This window comes from Carcharodon carcharias, chromosome 9 (assembly GCF_017639515.1).
Source record: "Carcharodon carcharias isolate sCarCar2 chromosome 9, sCarCar2.pri, whole genome shotgun sequence".
In the NCBI taxonomy this organism is placed as follows: Eukaryota; Metazoa; Chordata; class Chondrichthyes; order Lamniformes; family Lamnidae; genus Carcharodon; species Carcharodon carcharias.
The window spans coordinates 172,792,466-172,810,602 of NC_054475.1; the positions used below are offsets into that span (position 1 = coordinate 172,792,466).

Genomic DNA, 18,137 nt, shown 5'->3' on the forward strand with positions numbered 1-18,137 from the left:
CCCACCACCATTATCAGTATTCATTGAACTTATACCTAACAAATTTGATTGAATTTTTTGAGGAGGTGACCAGCTGTGTAGATGAAGTTAGTGCAGTTGATGTAGTTTATATGGATTTCAGCAAAGCCTTTGACAAGGTCCCACATGGGAGGCTTACAAAGAAGACAAATGTACATGGGATACAGGGTAACTTGATAAGTTGGATTCAAAATTGGCTTTGTTGTAGGAGACAGAGGGTGATGACAGAAGGATGCTTTAGTGACTGGAAGCCAGTGTCCAGTGGTGTACCATAGTGATCTGTGCTCGGTCCCCTATTATTTGTCATTTATATAAATGACAGATGACTATGTGGAGGGTAGGATTAGTAAGTTTGCGGATGACACAAAGATTGGCCAGGTGGTTAACAGTGAGGTTGAATGTCTTGGGCTACAGGAAGATATAGAGGAGATGGTCAAATGGGCAGATAAGTGGCAGATGGAACTTAGTGTGAGGTGATACACTTTGGAAGGAGTAATTTGACAAGGAAGTATTCAATGAACGGCAAGACACTAGGAAGTTCAGAGGAACAAAGGGACCATTCACAACTCCTCAGGTACTGAAGCAGTTCATGTCCAAATGCACTAAGACCTGGGCAATATTCAGGATTGGGCTGACAAGTGGCAAGTAACAAGTAACATTCGCGCCACACAAGTGGCGTGCAAAAACCATCTCCAACAACAGAGAATCTAACCATCGCTCCTTGACATTCAACGGAATTACTACCACTGAATCCCCCACTATCAACATACTGGGGGTTACCATTGACCAGAAATTGAACTGGATTAGCCACATAAATACTGTGGCTATAAGAGCAGGTCAGAAGCTAGGGGTCCTGCAGCGAGTAACTCACCTCCTGACTCCCCAAAGCCATTCCACCATCTACAATGCACAAGTCAGGAGTATGATGGAATACTCTGCGCTTGCCTAGATGAGTGCAGCTCTCACAACACTCAAGAAGCTTGACACAGTCCAGGACAAAGCAGACCGGTGGATTGGCACCACATCCACAAACATTCACTCCCTCCACAACTGACGCACAATCTACAAGATGGACTGCAGGAATTCACCAAGGCTTCTTAGACAGCACCTTCCAAACCCACGACCACTACCATCTAGAAGGACAAGGTAGCAGGTACATGGGAACACCACACCTGGAAGTTCCCCTCTAAGTCACTCATCATCCTGACTTGGAAATATAGCACCGTTCCTTCACTGTCACTGGGTCAAAACCCTGGAACTCCCTCCCTAACGACACTGTGGGTGTACCCACACCAAATGGGCTGCAGCAGTTCAAGAAGGCAGCTCACCACCACTTTCTCAAGGGCAACTAGGGATGGGCAATAAATGCTGGCCCAACCAGCGAAGCCCACATCCCATGAATGAATAAAAAATTGAAAGCTCTTACTCATGCTCTACAATACACATTGTTAACCTATAAAATGTAACAGCATTACTTACCCACTGGTTTAAGAGTAGCTAATAGAAAAAATAGCTCTTTTCAGCTGGAAGAAAACAAAAACATTGTTAACTTAAAATAAAAGCCCAACAGCACATTGCAATAAGTCATAGTAATAAGAAAGGTGACAAAGTGCGCACCCAGGTGTGCACACATAACTGACAACATCTGGGGTAGCAATGAACAATTACAATTTGCCTTCTAACCACACATTCAACTTCAGTGGAATATAGTTTGGGAAGAGATTACAGAAAGGAGACACCATGGGTACGAGCCTCTTAATGATCATTACCAATGAACATGTGAACATCAGGATTAGGCTCAATTGCAATGCCCTCTCAAAGTCAGATCACTGCTCAGGCTGAAACATGGGCAGTGCTGCTGGTTCATATATGGAACTATAACCCATCTTGGGTTAAGTAAGTACAGGCAACATGCAAAGACCAAAGCTATGGCTGTAAATGGCAATGGAAAAATCAAGATTAGAAGCACTGAGATACAGGCAGTGCACAAATTCAAGTATCTTGGTTTGATGATAAACAAAGTTACATCCAATAATGAAATCCAGGTTAGATTAGCTACGGCAAGAGGTGTGACCAGCAATTTAAGCAGCTTCTGGAAGTCCAAAAGCATCAGCATGAATCTGAAAAGACATCTAGTACAGTCACTAGTGTGCACTTTATGGATGAGACAGTTGGACTTTGAAGAAAGAGGATAAGTTTTTGAAATGTGGGTATGGCAGAGGTTGCTCAGAAGCAGCTTGATGGACAGAAAGGCAAATGAGGGGGTTAGATCAAGAGTAAAAGTTCTGAATCAAAAGGGTTACTGAGTGCACTTAGAGAGAGAGAGAGATGGCCAAGTACAGACATTGGAAATGAAGACCTAATGGCCTTATCCTGGCAACAATTAAAGGAGAAATTGAGGGTAAAAACAGAAGAAGAAAAATCAAATGGGTGGATACCATTGAGACATGGAATGAGGAAGGCTTGAAGAAAGCCAGAGAAGCAAAGCGATGCCGACAGCCCCACTCAGGCGATGGTGACAATGAACAAACAAGGATTTGTAAAAAGCAAGGCATATCCAACAAACCTAAAAGTTTGAGGAAATTATGGAGTGTATTGATTGAGTGAAAAGCACTTTGAGATATCCTGAAGGTGTGAAGACTGGTATATAAATGCAAGTCTTCTTGATAAAGGAAATGCCATAGATAGTGTGAATTTTCGAAAGGCTGTACAAAAGCATAGTAAAAATCATTTTTCTTTTAACAGACGGTTGTATCAGAAAAAACACTGGAAGCAGAATTCTTGCATTTCTAAAAGGCAAATAGAGAATTATTTGAAAAATTATTCATCAATGGTTGGGGGAAAAGGACTAATCAGATAGCATGTTCAGAGAACCAGCATTGCACAAGCTTTCCATTATGTAAAATTCTATGATTCCATGACACAGCCTTCACATCAGGTGTGGAGAAAATTGGAGAATCATTTCTTCATTGTGGAACAGTTGATTAATGTGTGTGAAACATATGAAAGGTTAAGGCACTAGATAACATTTTAATCAATCTCCAGTGGATTTTTTGCACTGGCTATTAGACCTTTTAGCATTGTTTCATCTGCAAATCCACTTGTGCAAAGCCATTCATGTACACATATACATGTGGATAGCTAAAGAAAATCAGACTAAACAGGTCGCCATAAAACGCATGTGTTGTGAACATACTGTTCCCCATTTGAGGAGACAGTACCTTAGCCAAGATACCAAGTAGTTTGTGCCAATATCCACCTGCAATCAGGCATAAAAATAGGCACAGAATTTAACTGGATTGACTCTGCTCATATGGTGAGTCCCACTAGAGGAAAACCACCTTCCACTCATTTCCTCATTCAACAGAACTATCGCCATCAACAAAGGTACCATTGCCCTTGTGTCCAACAGGTCAATAAGATGCACCTGGTGTTATGTTAAAGCAAGTTAGCATGCTTTCTGTCTTTGTATGTTAGTTTGCTTCTCATTTTCAGCCAAGACCGCAGACTAGCAGTAAGGCATAAAAGAGAGCCAAATGTGTCTGTCTCTCCCTGTCAATGCACAGCCTCTCCTTTGACAAGTCATCAAAACAGATTTAAAATAATTGGCAATAGAAGCAAAACCAATGAGAAAAAACTTTCATGCAACGAGTGCTTCAGGTCTGGAATGCACTGCCTGAGTGTGCCATGGAGGAGCGTTCAATTGAAGCATTCAAAAGGGAATTAAACTGTTATTTGAAAAAGGAAGAACATGCAGGGCTACAAGAAGAATGGAATTAGGAGAATTGCTCATTTGGAGAGCTAATCTAGAGCAACGCTATTTTCTTTGTGCAGACACAATGGGCCAAATGGCCTCTTTCTGCATTGTAACAATTCTGTGATTCTATGAAGACCTCTGCTGTGCCTCTTCATGGCAACACTCAGAAGCTGTGCCCTTCGTGGCTCCAAGATAAAGTTTCAGGGGAACCCAGGAGGAGGTCTGGCCCTTAGGCACGCAGCATGCAGGCCCACAAGCACGTGGACACACCCTGACACTCAGGAACCAACTCCTAGATATGGGCGATTAGCTCCATTGCCTTGTGGATATCCCAGGAGAATTGAAGGGAGTATACCCTGAAAAAATATCTGGAGTGGAGCCCAAAAGTGTTTGATGTCTAAATATGTCTTCTTTCTGCCAACCAAGCCAGTGCTAAATGTAGTGCTTTGCATTCCTTTCAATTCGAAGGTCGAGAGGGGGACTCTGACTTTTAGGCTGCCAGAGTCTCCGCAAGTTTTGCCCAGCTGTTCGATAATGTGTGCAAGATAGCAGTGATTGACATAGAACTTGCTGAACATTGACATAGCCTCCCCAAACGAGACCGGGCTTGCTGAGAAAGGATAACAGAAAGAAAATCATGACACGTTCATTTGGCAGGGGAAAGGTGTGAGCAAGGTGTAGACTTCACGGTAAGGAACTCATTACTGTCGATGATAGAACCCTCCAAAAATAGTTCAGAACATGTTCTCTCCATCTGCCTTTCCACTTAAACACAGCCAGTTAACCTCATGAGTATCTATTCTCCAACGCTATGCTCCGCTACAGAGGTGAAAGACCAGTTCTATCAGGAGCCTGACATTTTTTGCAGGATTCCTAAGACAGGATATCTCAACGCAAGAACGGGTGCAAACCAGGAGACATAGTCCTCTTGCTCAAACATCATGGCCTGAGAAAGATAACAGAGAATAGACAGAGGCTATTTGAGTTTTGCTGCTACCACAAGCTTTGCATAGCTAACACCTTCTTTCAAAACAAACCATGCCACAAGGTGTCCTGAAGACATCCAAGATCAGGGCATTGGCACCAGCTGGATCTGACCATTACCAGATGTGACTCTCCTCAACACATGCAGCCACTGCAGCACTAACTATGTTACAGATCACTGCCTGGTGTGCATCAGGGTTAGGGTGCAACCCTTGAAGCTTTTTCGTTCAAAACAGAAATGCCACCCTTGTATCAATGTCAGTCATACTGCCTACCCAGATAAAAACCAACAGGTCCTCGACTTGATTGAACAGGTAGTCTCCAGCATTCCCACACCAAGCACAGATGTGAAATGGATCATATTTCAAAACACCATCTATAATACCACACTCTCAACATACAGGAAGCAATAACAGAATTACCTGGAAAAACTCAGCAGGTCTGGTAGCATCGGCAGAGAAGAAAAGAGTTGACATTTCGAGACCTCATGACTCTTCAACAGAACTAAGTGAATATTAGGAGAGGGGTGAAATATAAGCTGGTTTAAGGTGGGGGGTGCAGTGAAAAGTGGTGGGGGTGGTGTGGTTGTAGGGACAAGCAAGCAGTGATAAGAGCAGATAATCATAAGATGTCACAGACAAAGGAACAAAAGAACACAGATGTTGAAGGTGGTGATATTATCTAAATGAATGTGCTAATTAAGAATGGATGGTAGGGCACTCAAGGTACAGCTCTAGTGGGGGTGGGGTAGAAAGACTAGCAGGGCATAAAAGATTTTAAAATAATGGAAATAGGTGGGAAAAGAAAAATCTATATAAATTATTGGAAAAAACAAAAAGGGGGAAGAAACGGAAAGGGGGTGGGGATGGAGGATGGAGTTCAAGATCTAAAGTTGTTGAATTCAATATTCAGTCCAGAAGGCTGTAAAGTGCCTAGTCAGAAGATGAGGTGCTGTTCCTCCAGTTTGCGTTGGGCTTCACTGGAACAATGCAGCAAGCCAAGGACAGACATGTGGGCAAGAGAGCAGGGTGTAGTGTTAAAATGGCAAGGGACAGGGAGGTTTGGGTTTTTCTTGCGGACAGACTGCAGGAAGCAATGCTGGTTGATTCAAAGTTGACAGCCAGTCATTGAAGCCAAGTTGTCCGCATTCATTAATTACAAGAGAGATCTGAGTGAGAAGACTCTGAATGCGTAAAGCGCCACTCAAAGTAAAGTCTAACAGACTGCTAGGCAGTGTGCAATGACTACTGGTTACACTTTGCCAGAATATCCAGATGTCCTTCGACACAGGGAATGCTACAGGCATGGATGAAGGGATCAAAAAGGAACAGCTGCATCAGCAAAGAAAACAGCACCATTGAAAACAAAGGCAGGGAGGTTGGAGAGAGAGTGGAACACAACCTTGAGTTGTACTCTAGGGAGAACACTTGTCACCGAGGAAGCTCGAGACACCAGAGAAAGTCTGCCCGTCTTGGCAAAGTTGGAGGAGCTTAGCAAAGCTATTGACTTGCTTGCCATGAGCAAAGCTCCAACTGCTGATGCTATACCACCTCAACACATTAAGCACAGGAAACCACCACTCATGCAGCATCTGCACTAACTTCTGTCTCTGATGGAGGGAGGGGGCAGTGCCCAGGGTGTACATAATGCAAAGGTTGTGAGCTGTACAAGAAAAAGGATGATTGGAGCGATAGCTGTTGCAATTGAGGCAACTCCTTGTTAAGCATCATGGGAAATGTATTTGCCCACATTCCTCTGGTCAGGCTGCAGATTTTGGCTGAACACATTACACCGAATCCCAGCATGGTTTCAGAACTGGAAGATCTACAGTTGACATCATCTTCTCAGTCCAGCAGCTGCAAGGGAAATGTCACTAACACGAAAACTTACATATTGCTCTCACTGATCTAACCAAGACATCCTAACATGTTGCTGCAGCTGTTGTGTCCAAGCTGAGTAAAAGGGTGTGGAACAGCAACTTGACTGACAACACCAAACTGAGAGTCCACGAAGCATGTGTCCTCAGTGCACTCCTCTACAGTGGTGAGACCTGGACAACTTATAACATGCTGAACAGTTTCCAGCTTCAGTCTCAGGCGTATCCTCAGCATCTCTTGGCAGGACAAGGTCATAAACTCAGAGGTCCTATAGCATCAGCATGCACACATCACCAAGCCAACAATGTCTGCACTGGTTCAGTCACATTCATCGGTTGCCGTCCATCCATATACCCAAAGAGTTTTTGTATGGTGAACTGGCCACTGGCTCATGACCTCCTGGGCCTCCATTATCTCTACTACAACGACACCTGCAACTGAGATATGAAGATACTAGCACCAACAGCTGGGAAATAGTCGCTGGAGGGCATCGGAAGAGGTGAGCAGAAACAAAAAGCTCAGCTGGCCCAGATGTGCGTCCAGAGAAAAAGAAGCCAGCGAATCGTGCACTTACTCAAGCCCAGTGTTTTCCTCTGCAGCAAACGCCATGTCAGTGTGGAACTCCTGAGCTACAACAGACAATGTACAGAGTTGACTACCATGATGCAAATCATCATGCTCTAAGACAGGATGCTGCCATCATCGCTACCCTTGACTCACAAAGCACTACTAACTAAGGCATTTGATAAAGTGCTGAACAACAGGCTTGTGAGCAAAACTAGAGCTTACAGAATAATAGGGACAGCAGCAACATGGATACGAAATTTGCCGAGTGACAGGAAACAGTGAGTAGTGGTTAATGGTTGGTTTTTTTTGCGCCGGAAAAGGTTTGTAGAAGAGTCCCCCATGGGTCAGTGTTGGGATCCTTGCTTTTCCTGATATATATTAATGACCTAGATCGTGCTATACAGGGCACAGTTCCAAAAATTGCAAATGATACAAAAATTGGAAGAAGTATGAACCATGAGGGAGTGGTCTTCTGACAGAGTGCATAGTGTCCCTGTCTCTGAGCCAGAAGCTCCAGGTTCAAGTTCCACTCCAGGACACGATGCCCAGGAAAGGGGTGTTCATAAGGTGGCCAACACAGCTAGATTATCAACCTGTAAACCCTTCCAGTACATCTGTGGCAGGCGGTAAGAGCAGGAGTCTCCTGGTCAGCCATTCTTGATGCTGAGTGGCACCACTCAAATTATTGGAGTCAATTTTGGGGTACAGAATAAATTGTCACTTAAAAAGGCAGATTAATCAAGGACAGTCAGCACGAATTTGTTAAGGGAAGGTCGTGTCTGACTAATTTGAATGAATTACCACCCTCTGGCGAGAGGCTAATAACCTGTTCCTGGAAAAACTAGCTATGGAAACAGATGGAAACACCTGCTTTGTCTGCCTCATGCACCAATAGGCACAGGAAGAGAAAACAAAAACAATCACGAGGAGGATGGTGTAGAACTTCAAAGGGACATGGACCGGCTAGCAAAAGAGGCGGAAAAGTGGCAGATGAAATTTTTAGCAGTGTGATGTAATGCATTTTGGTAGCAAGAACACAGAGACGAGATTAAATAAAGAGTACAATTCTAAAGGGGTGCAGGAGCAGAAGGACTTGAATGTACAAGTGCATAAATCATTGAAGGTGGCAGGACAGGTTGAGAGTGTGGTAAATAAAGCATAGAATCATGGAAAGTTTACAGCATAGAAAGGGGCCACTTGGCCCATCCTGTCATTGTCAGTTGAAAAATGAGCCACCCAGCCTAATCCCACTTTCCAGCTTTTGGTCTGTAGCCTTGCAGGTTATGGCACTAGAGGTGCATATCCAGACACCTTTTAAATGAGTTGCGGGTTTCTGCTACTCTTTCAGGCAGAGTTCCAGACCCCCACAACCCTCTGGGTGGAAACATTTTTCCTCATCTCACCTCTAATTCTTCGACCAATCATTTTAAATCTATGCTCCATAGTCACTGACCTCTCTGTGAAAGTAAACAGGCCCTTCTCATCCATTCTATCCAGGCCCCTCACAATTTTGTACATCTCAATCAAATCTCCCCTCAGTCTCCTCTATTCGAAGAACAACCCCAGTCTATCCAATCTTTCCTCATAGCTGCAGTTTTCCAGTCTTGGCAACTTCCTCGTAAGTCTCCTCTGTACCCTCTCAAATGTGATTACATCCTTTCTGTAATGAGGTGACCAGAACTGCACACTTACCATCCTGACTTGGAAATATATCACTGTTCCTTCACTATCATTGAGTCAAAATCCTGGAACTCCCTTCCTAACAGCACTGTGGGTGTACCTACAAAAACATGGACTGCAGCAGTTCAAGAAGTCAGCTCACCACCACCTTCTCGAGGGCCACTGGAGATGGGCAATAAATGTTGGCCCAACCAGCGAAGCACACATCCTGTGAATGATTAAAAAACACAGTAGGTGTGGCCTAACCAATGCTTTATATAGTTCCAGCATAACCACCCTGCTCTTATATTCTATACCTCAGCTAATAAATGAAAGGATTCCATATGCCATCTTAACCACTTTATCAACCTGTCCTGCTACCTTCAGGGATCTGTGGACAATCACTCCAAGGTCCCCCACTTCCTCTACACCGCTCAGTATCCTCACATCTATTGTGTAATCCTTTGCCTTGTCTGACCTTTCCAAATGCATCACCTCACACTTCTGAGTTGAATTCCATTTCCCACTTTTCTGCCCATGTGACCAGTTCATTGATATCTTCCTGCAGTCTGGAGCTATCCTCCTGCTATCAACGATGCAGCCAATTATTGTGATCTGCAAACCTCTTGACCGTTCCCCCTACATTATCTTCCAAATCATTAATATATACCACAAAAAGCACGGGACCTAGTACAGAGTGCTGCAGAACCCCACTGAAAACAACCTTCTAGTCACATGAGCACATTATCAGCAATTAGATAAAAGCAAAATACTGTGGATACTTGAAATCTGAAATAAAAACGAAAAATATTGGAGAAACTTAGCAGGGCTGGCAGTACCCATGGAGAGAGAAACAGAGTTAACGTTTCAAGTCTGTATGACTCTTCTTCAAAGCTAAAGAGAAGTAGAAATGTGATAAAATTTATACTGTTTAAGGGGGTGGAGCAGGTAAAGCTGGACAGAAATCCAGTGATAGCTGGGGGCAAAGGAGAGATTGACAAAGATGTCACAGACACAAGACAAAGGGAGCGTTAACGGTAGTGGTGAAGGCTAAAGAAGGTACTGAAAGATAAGAGCAGAATGTATCAATAGCTGAACATGGGTCAGCACTCTGGACGCACAGCAATGAATCCAGTGACAGGTGGCAAATAGAGATTAATGGGTATGATCTTATAGCCATTACAGAGACATGGTTACAAGGAGATCAAAGCTGGGAACTAAATAATCAAGGGTACGTGGCTTTTCGAAATCAGGCAGAAAGGAAAGGGTGGTGGGGTAGCTTTGTTATTACAAGATGGAATAAGTGCAATAGCAAGAAAGGACCTTGGGTCAGAAGATGTGGAATCCATATGGACAAAGGTAAGCAATAACAAGGGGAAGAAGATGCTGGTGGGAGTAATCTATAGGCCCCCTAACAGTAGCTATGCTGTCACACAGAGAGTAAAGCAGGAAATAAAGCATGTATAAAAGGCAGTATATTAATCATGGGTGACTTTAATCTCCACGTAGATTGGGAAAATCAAATTGATAGGAGTAGCCACGAGCAAGAATTCATAGAGTGTATTTGGGGCAGTTTCCTACAACAATATGTTGTGCACCTAACCAGGGTTCAGGCTATTCTGGATCTGGTAACGTGTAACAAGGCAGGTTTAATAAATGATCTCAGAGTAAAAGATCCCCCAAGCAGCAGTGACCATAACATGGTAGAATTTAGCATTCAGTTTGAGAGTAAGAAACTTAGGTCGGAAACATCTGTGCAATACTTAAATAAGGGTAATTACAAAGAAATGAGGTCAGAGTTGGCTGGAGTGGACTGGGAAAGGAGTTTAGCAGAAAAGACGGTTAATGAACAATGGCAGACGTTTATGAAAATAGTTCATGACCCACAACAAAGATACACCCCAGCGAGGAAAGAGGATTATAGGAGGTGGATAAACCAACCATGGTTAACCAACCAAGGAAGTTAAGGATAGTATCAAAGTGAAAGAAAAAGCATACAATGTGGCATAGATTAGTGGTAAACCAGAGGATTGGGAAAGCTTTAAAAACCAACAGAAGGTGACCAAAAAAATAATAAAGAGGGAGAAAATAAACTTTGAGGGTAAACTAGCAAGTAATATAAAAACGCATTTTCAAGATGGTATCATGAACTAGTGGAGTGCCACAGGGATCAATCTGTATGGGTCACAATTATTTACAATATATATTAATGACTTTGATGAGGGAAATGAATGTACTATTGCCAAGTTTGTGGATGATACAAAAATAGGTGGGAAGGCAAGTGGTGAGGATGGACACAAAGAGTCTACAGAGGGATATAGACAGGTTAAGTGAGTAGGCAAAAATGCGGTGGATGGAATATAATGTGTGAAAGTGTGAGGTTATGCACTTTAGCAGAAAATAGTGGAGCTGAATATTGTTTAAATGGCGAAAGACTGCAGAAAGCTGGGATCCTTGTGCATGAATCCAAAAAAGTTAGCATACAAGTTCAGCAGGTAACAGGAAAGGCAAATGGAAAGTTGGTCTTTATTTCAAAGGGTATGGAGTATAAAAATAGGGAAGTCTTGCTAAAACTATACAAAGCACTAGTTAGACCACACCTAGAATACTGTGAAACAGTTTTGGTCCCCTTATCTAAGGGAAGATATACTGGCAATGGAGGCAGTCCAGAGAAGGTACACTAGGGTGATCCAGGGGATGGAGAGATTTTATGAGGAGAGGTTGAATAGGTCGGGCCTGTACTCATTGGAGTTTGGAAGAATGAGAGGCAACCTTATTGAAACATATAAGATTCTTCGGGGGCTTGACAGGTTAGATGCCGAGAGGTTGTTTCCTCTTGTGGGAGAGTCTAGGACCAGAGGGCATAATCTCAGAGTAAGGGGGCACCCATTTAAAACAGAGATGAGGAGGAATTTCTTCTCTCAGAGGGTAGTCAATCTGTGGAATTCTTTCCCGTAGAGGGTTGAAAAGGCTGGGTCATTAAATATATTCAAGGCTGAGATAGACAGATTTTTAATCAGTAAGGGAATCAAGGCTTATGGGGAAAAGGCAGGAAAGTGGAGTTGAGGATTATCAGATCAGCCATGATCTCACTGAATGGTGGAGCAGACTCGATGGGCTGAATGGTCTACTTCTACTCCTATATCTTATTGGGCTTATGTGACCCTGAGATGGAGGGGTAAGTGAAACAGGAATAAAAAAAACATGAAAATTCAAATTACTCAGACACGGCCTCCCTGTCACAAATCGATGCTGATTGTTCTTGATTAATCCATGTCTTTCTAAGTGACAGTTTATCCTGTCCCTCAGAATGGATTCCAATAATTTGCTAACTCCCGAGGTCAGAGTGACTGGCCTGTAATTTTTCAGTCTGTCCCTCACTCCCTTTTTAAACAAAGGTACAACATTAGCAGATCACCAATCCTCCGGCACCTCACCCGTATCCAGTGAGGATTGGAAAATGATGATCAGAGAATACGCTATTTCCTCCCTGGCTCCTTTTAACAGCCTGGGGTACATTTTATCTGATGATTTATCCTGGTGATTTATCCACTTTCAACGATATTAATCCACTTAAAGGTTCCTCTCTCCCTAGGTTTATCACATCCAATACTTCACATCCTTCCTCCTTAACTACAATGCCTGCTTTGTCCCCCCTTTCTTGTGAAGACAGATGTAAAGTGTTCATTAAGAACCATACCCACATCCTCTGCGCCCACACATAGGTTACGTTTTTAGTCTTTTATGGGTCCTACTCTTTTCTTAGTTATCCTCTTACTTTCAATGTATTGATAAAACATCTTTGGGTTCTTGATTTTATTTGCCAATATTCTTTCATGCCCCCTCTTTGCTTTCCTAATTTCCTTTTTGATTTCATCCCCCCACTTTCCACACTCCTCTCATCTCCTCCATATGACATCCTGAGCTTTATCAATATAAGCCTTGTGTTCAAAAGCAAGGAAGTTATGCTCAACCTGTATAAAATACTGGTTTGGCCTCAACTGGAGTATTGTGTCCACTTCCATATGAAGGCATTAGAAAGGGTGCAGCTAAGATTCATGAGAACAGTTCCAGGGGTGAGGAATTTCTGTTACATAGTTAGATTGGAGAGCTTGGGCCTATTCTCCTTGGAGGAGGTTTTATAGAGGTATTCAAAATCATGAGGGGCCTGAACAGAATAGAGAGGGAGAAATTTTTCCCAATGGTGAAAGGGTTGAGAACCAGAGGACACAGATATAAGATAATTTGCAAAAGAAACAATGTAACACGAGGAAGATGTTTTTCTACACAGAATGGTTAGGATCTGGAATGTACTGCCTGAAAGTGTGGTGGAGGCAAGGTCAATTGAAGCTTTCAAAGGGGAATTGGATCCTTATCTGAAAAGGAAGAATAAGAAATTAAGAAATAGGAGTAGGAATAGATCATATGGCCCATCGAGCCTGCTGTGCCGTTCTGGCCGATCTTGGTCTTCAACTCCATTTTCTTGCCTGCTCCCCATATCTCTTAATTCTCCGAGACCAAAAATCTGTCTATACCAGCCTTAAATGTATGCAATGATGGAGCATCCACAACCCTCTGGGATAGAGAATTCCAAAGACACTCAACCCTTTGAATGAAGAAATCTCTCATCGCAGTCCTAAATGATCGGTCTCTTATCCTGAAGCTGTGCCCCTGAGTTTTAGATTCCCTGAGCAGCAGAAACAATCTCTCAGCATCTACCCTGTCAATGCCCTTCAGAATTTGGTAGGTTTCAAAGAGATCACCTCTCATTCTTCTGAACTCCAGAGAATATAGACCCAATTTACTCAGTCTCTCATAGGATAACCCACTCATCCCAGTGACCAATTTAGTGAACCTTCGTTGTATTGCCTCCAAATGAATAATGGAGTGCCACAAGGATCTGTGCTGGGGCCTCAGCTATTTACGATCCTTTCTTAAATGTGGAGACCAAAACTGCACACAGTATTATAGATGTGTGTCTCACCAAAACCCTGTACAACTGTAGTAAGACTTCTTTATTCCTGTACTCCAATCCCCTTGCAATAAAGGCCAACATGCCATTTCCTTCCTAATTGCTTGCTGCACCTGCAAGCTAACTTTGTGTTCCTTGTACAAGCACACCCAAGTCTCTTTGAACATCAACACTAGTATTACACCTTTTAAAAAATATTGTTTCTATTCTTAACACCAGTGAATAACTTCACACTTCGCTACATTATGTTCCATCAGTCATCTTGTTGCCCGTTTACTTAACCTGTCTATTTCTCTTTGTAGCCCCTCTGTGTCCTTCCTACATCTTACCCTCCCATCTAGCTTGGTACCATCAGCAAACATAAATACATTACTCTCTGTCTCTTCATCTAAGTCATTAATATAGATTGTAAGTAGCTGAGGCTCCTGCACTGATCTTTGTGGTACTCCACTATTCGCTGCCTACCATAAGACCACAAGACATAGGAGAAGTAGGCCATTCAGCCCATCGAGTCTGCTTCGCCATTCAGTGAGATCATGACTGATCTGATAATCTTCAACTCCATTTTCCTGCCTTTTCTCTAGAACCCTTGATTTCCTTACTGATTAAGAATCTATCTCAGCCTTGAATATACTTAACAACCCAGCCTCTATAGCCCACAGCAGTAAACAATTCCACAGATTGACTACTCTTTAGCTATCCTGCTCATTACCTCCTCAAAGAATTCTAATAAATTTGTTGGGCATGAAGCCATGCTGACTCTGCTTGATTAGATTATGTGTTCCTAAACGCTCTGCTATTACATGCTTTATAGTAGACTCTAACATTTTCCCAATGACGAATGTTAAGCTAACTGGCCGACAGTTACCTGTTTTTTGTCTCCCTCCCTTTTTGAATAAGGGTGTTACATTGGCCGCTCTCCTATCCTCTGGAACTTTTCCAGAATCTTAAGGATTCTTGGAAGATTACCACCAGTGTATCCACTATCTCTGTAGCTACTTCCTTCAATATCCTAGGATGCAACCCATCAGGTCCAGCGGACTTATCGGCCTTTAGCCCCATTAGTTTCCCAAGTACTTTTTCTCTAGTGACAGTTATTGTATTTATTCCCCCCCACCCGCCCCCCACTTTTGCCCCTTGATTATTTAGTATTTTTGGAATGCTATTAGCATCTTCTATCGTGAAGACTGAAGCAACGTATTTATTCAACTCCTCTGCCGTTTCCTGGTTCCCCATTATTTCCACAGCTTCATTCTCTCGGGGGCCCATGTTCACTTTGGCCTCTCCCTTTTTGTATATGTAAAGAAGCTCTTACTGTCTGTGTTTATATTACTTGCTAGTTCACCTTCAAAGTTTATTTTCTCCCTCATTATTTTTTGGTCATCCTTTGTTTGTTTTTAAAACTTTCTCAATTCACTGGCCTACCACTAATCTTTGCCACATTGTATGTTTTTTCTTTCAATTTGATACTGTCCTTAACTTTTTTGATTAACCATGGTTGGTTTATCCCCTTCCTTGAATCATTCTTCCTCACTGGGATATATCTTTGTCGAGAGTCATTAGCTATTTTCTTAAACATCTGCCATTGTTCATCAGCCGTCTTTTCTGGTAAACTGCTTTCCCAGTCCACTTCAGCCAACTCTGCCCTCATTCCATTGTAATCATCCTTATTTAAGTTTAGCATAGTTGTTTCTGACCCAAGTTTCTCACTCTCAAACTGGATGCTGAATTCCACCATATTATGGTCACTGTTTCCTAGGGGATCCTTTACTCTGAGGTCATTTATTAAACCTGCCTCATTATACATTACCAGATCCAAAATAGCCTGATCCCTGATTGGATTCCCAACATATTGTTCTAAGAAACTGTCCCAAATACTCTCTATGAATTATTGCTCGTGTCTACCTCTGCCAATTTGATTTTCCCAATCTACATGAAGATTAAAGTAATCTATGATTAATATGCTGCCTTTTTTACATGCCCTCATTATCTCTTGACATATTCTCTGTCCTACAGTACAGCTACTGTCAGGGGGCCTATAGACTACTCCCACCAGTGTTGTCTTCCCCTTGTTATTTCTTACCACCACCCATAACGATTCTACATCTTCCAATCCAATATCATTTCTTGCTATCGTACTTATTCCATCTCCTACTAACAAAGCTACTCGGCCACCCGCCCTTTCCTTCCTATCTGTCCTTTCGAAAAGTCACATACCCCTGAATATTTAGTTCCCAGCTAAAAGCCTTGTTTATGCCTCCACGCTGCTGTTATCCAATCATCTACCCATGTTAAAATACTACCCCCACTCCATGAACCCTTATTTTGCCTATTATCCTTTTGTGTTGCATCTTATCAAATGCCGTTTGGAAATCCAGGTATACCACATCTACTAATTCCCCTTTACCAACTCTACTAATTACACGCTCAAAAAACTCTAACAAATTTGTCAAACATAATTTCCCCTTAGTAAAAGTTACCTTGTCCTAATCATAATAGGCTTTTCTAAGAACATTAAAACTTCCTTCATAACAGATTCACTTGCACGGCTATGGAGAAAAGGCAAGGGACTGGCACTAGGTGAATTGCTACTTCAGAGGGCCAGCACAGGCATGGTTTGCTGAATGACCTCCTCCTGTGCTTTTAGCAATCTATGAATATAATATACTACAATGGAAACCATTGCACTTCAGATTTGCTGTTGAGATTTTTTTGCCTGATTATACCTATGTGAAGAACCTTAAGATTAATGGCATTGTATAAATACAAGTTGACCCGAACATGATATTATAAAAGTATCAAATACTGGAAGGATTTGAATAATTGTCAAGTCATGTGTGTGTGTGTGTATATATATATATATATATATACATGTCAGTTATGTTGAGAGAAAACATATTTATATTGCACCTTTAACATAATAACAGTATAAACTTAAGGTAATGGGCAAAAGAATCTGGGTCAATACAAGGTGAAATATTTTTCCACAGCGAGTTACAATGATCTGAAATGCACTCCCTGAAAGGATGGAGGGAGCAGGTTCAAAAGTAGCTTTCCAAAGGCATACTGAGGAGTGCAATGTGCTGTGACGAAGAAAAATTAGACGGTATATTGGAAGAGAGGTGGAGAGATCTAGAGAGGGAATTCCAGGGCTTAGGGCCCAGGCGGCACAATGGTGGAACAATTAAAACAACAGATGCTCAAGAGACCAGAATTTGAGTATGGAGATCTGAGAAATTTGTGGGATTGGATAAGATTAAAAGCGATAGGAAGGGGCAAAGAAACAGAGGGATTTGAAAACAAGAATGAGAATTTTGAAAGTTGAGATGTCAGTTGACTGGAAACCAATATAGGTCAAGCGAACACAGGGTGATGGACGAATTGGGTTTGCTCTGAGTTAAAACACGGGCAGCAGAGTTCTGAATGACCCTCAACTTTGCAGGGGGTAGAATGTGGGACAGCAGCCAGGGGTGTGTTGGAATAGTCAAGTCTGGTGTTAACAATAAGATCTATTTGAGGAGAAATCTGTAGGACTCTGGAGAAAGAACAGAGATTGGGATTAATGGGAAGGATCCAGCAAAGAGCTAGTACCTATAGGATGGGACGAAAGGCCTCCCATCTGTGCTGTGACTAGCTTAAACATTACTAATAGCGGACACAGAATCTCATTTAGCAGCCAGATGAGGAGGATTTGATGAATAAAGAGCCGGGGCTCGGGGCCGCGTGTGGCTTCACAGCGGCTCCCGCTCACAGAGATGGGATGGGATAAGGGGGAGCTTCAGCCATCGATAGGCCGGGGCTCTGAGAGAGAGCAGGGGGACGGCTGAGCCTGTGTGCGCGGCCAAGGCCCGGGGTGGAGGATGTTGCCTGCCGTACTTACCAGAGCCGCTCCCTCCCGCTCCCGGACACAGGCCCCGCGCTCACTCGGCGGCTCCAGCGACGTCAGCGCGTTGCGCGCGATCAAGGCCCGGCCCCGCCCGCGCTAAGTCCTAATTGGTCAGAGCCGAGCTGAGTCTGCGCAAGCGCCGTCCCCGGGCGGGAGCGTCGGAGGGGGTGGGGGAGGTGCAGGAGGAGGCGAGGGGGCGGAGTGAAGGGGGAAGGGGAGAGGGGGGAGTGGGGGAGGGAGGAGGGAAGGGGACGGGGAGAGATGGGAGGAAGGGGGGAGATGGGGTGAGTGGGGAGGGATTGGGTGGGGAGAGAGAGGGGAGGGAGAGGTGGGGAGGGGGGATAGGAGGGAGGGAGAGGTGGGGGATAGGAAGGAGGGAGGGAGAGGTGGGGGAAGGAAGGAGGGAGGGAGAGGTGG

The 18,137-nt window shown here is 43.3% G+C and overlaps 1 protein-coding gene across 2 annotated transcripts in view; it reads right to left on the minus strand.

Moving 5' to 3' along the window:
- The window catches only part of phf6 (PHD finger protein 6), a 90,724-nt gene extending 72,948 nt beyond the window's left edge, over positions 1–17,776 (minus strand). For both annotated transcript variants that reach the window (XM_041196324.1, XM_041196323.1), the window contains exons 1-2: positions 17,715–17,776; positions 1,498–1,541 (exon numbers count right to left, since the gene is read on the minus strand). The gene's annotated coding sequence lies outside the window, so the exon portion shown is untranslated. The remainder of the gene's footprint in view (positions 1–1,497; positions 1,542–17,714) is intronic.
- Positions 17,777–18,137: the final 361 nt, after the last annotated feature.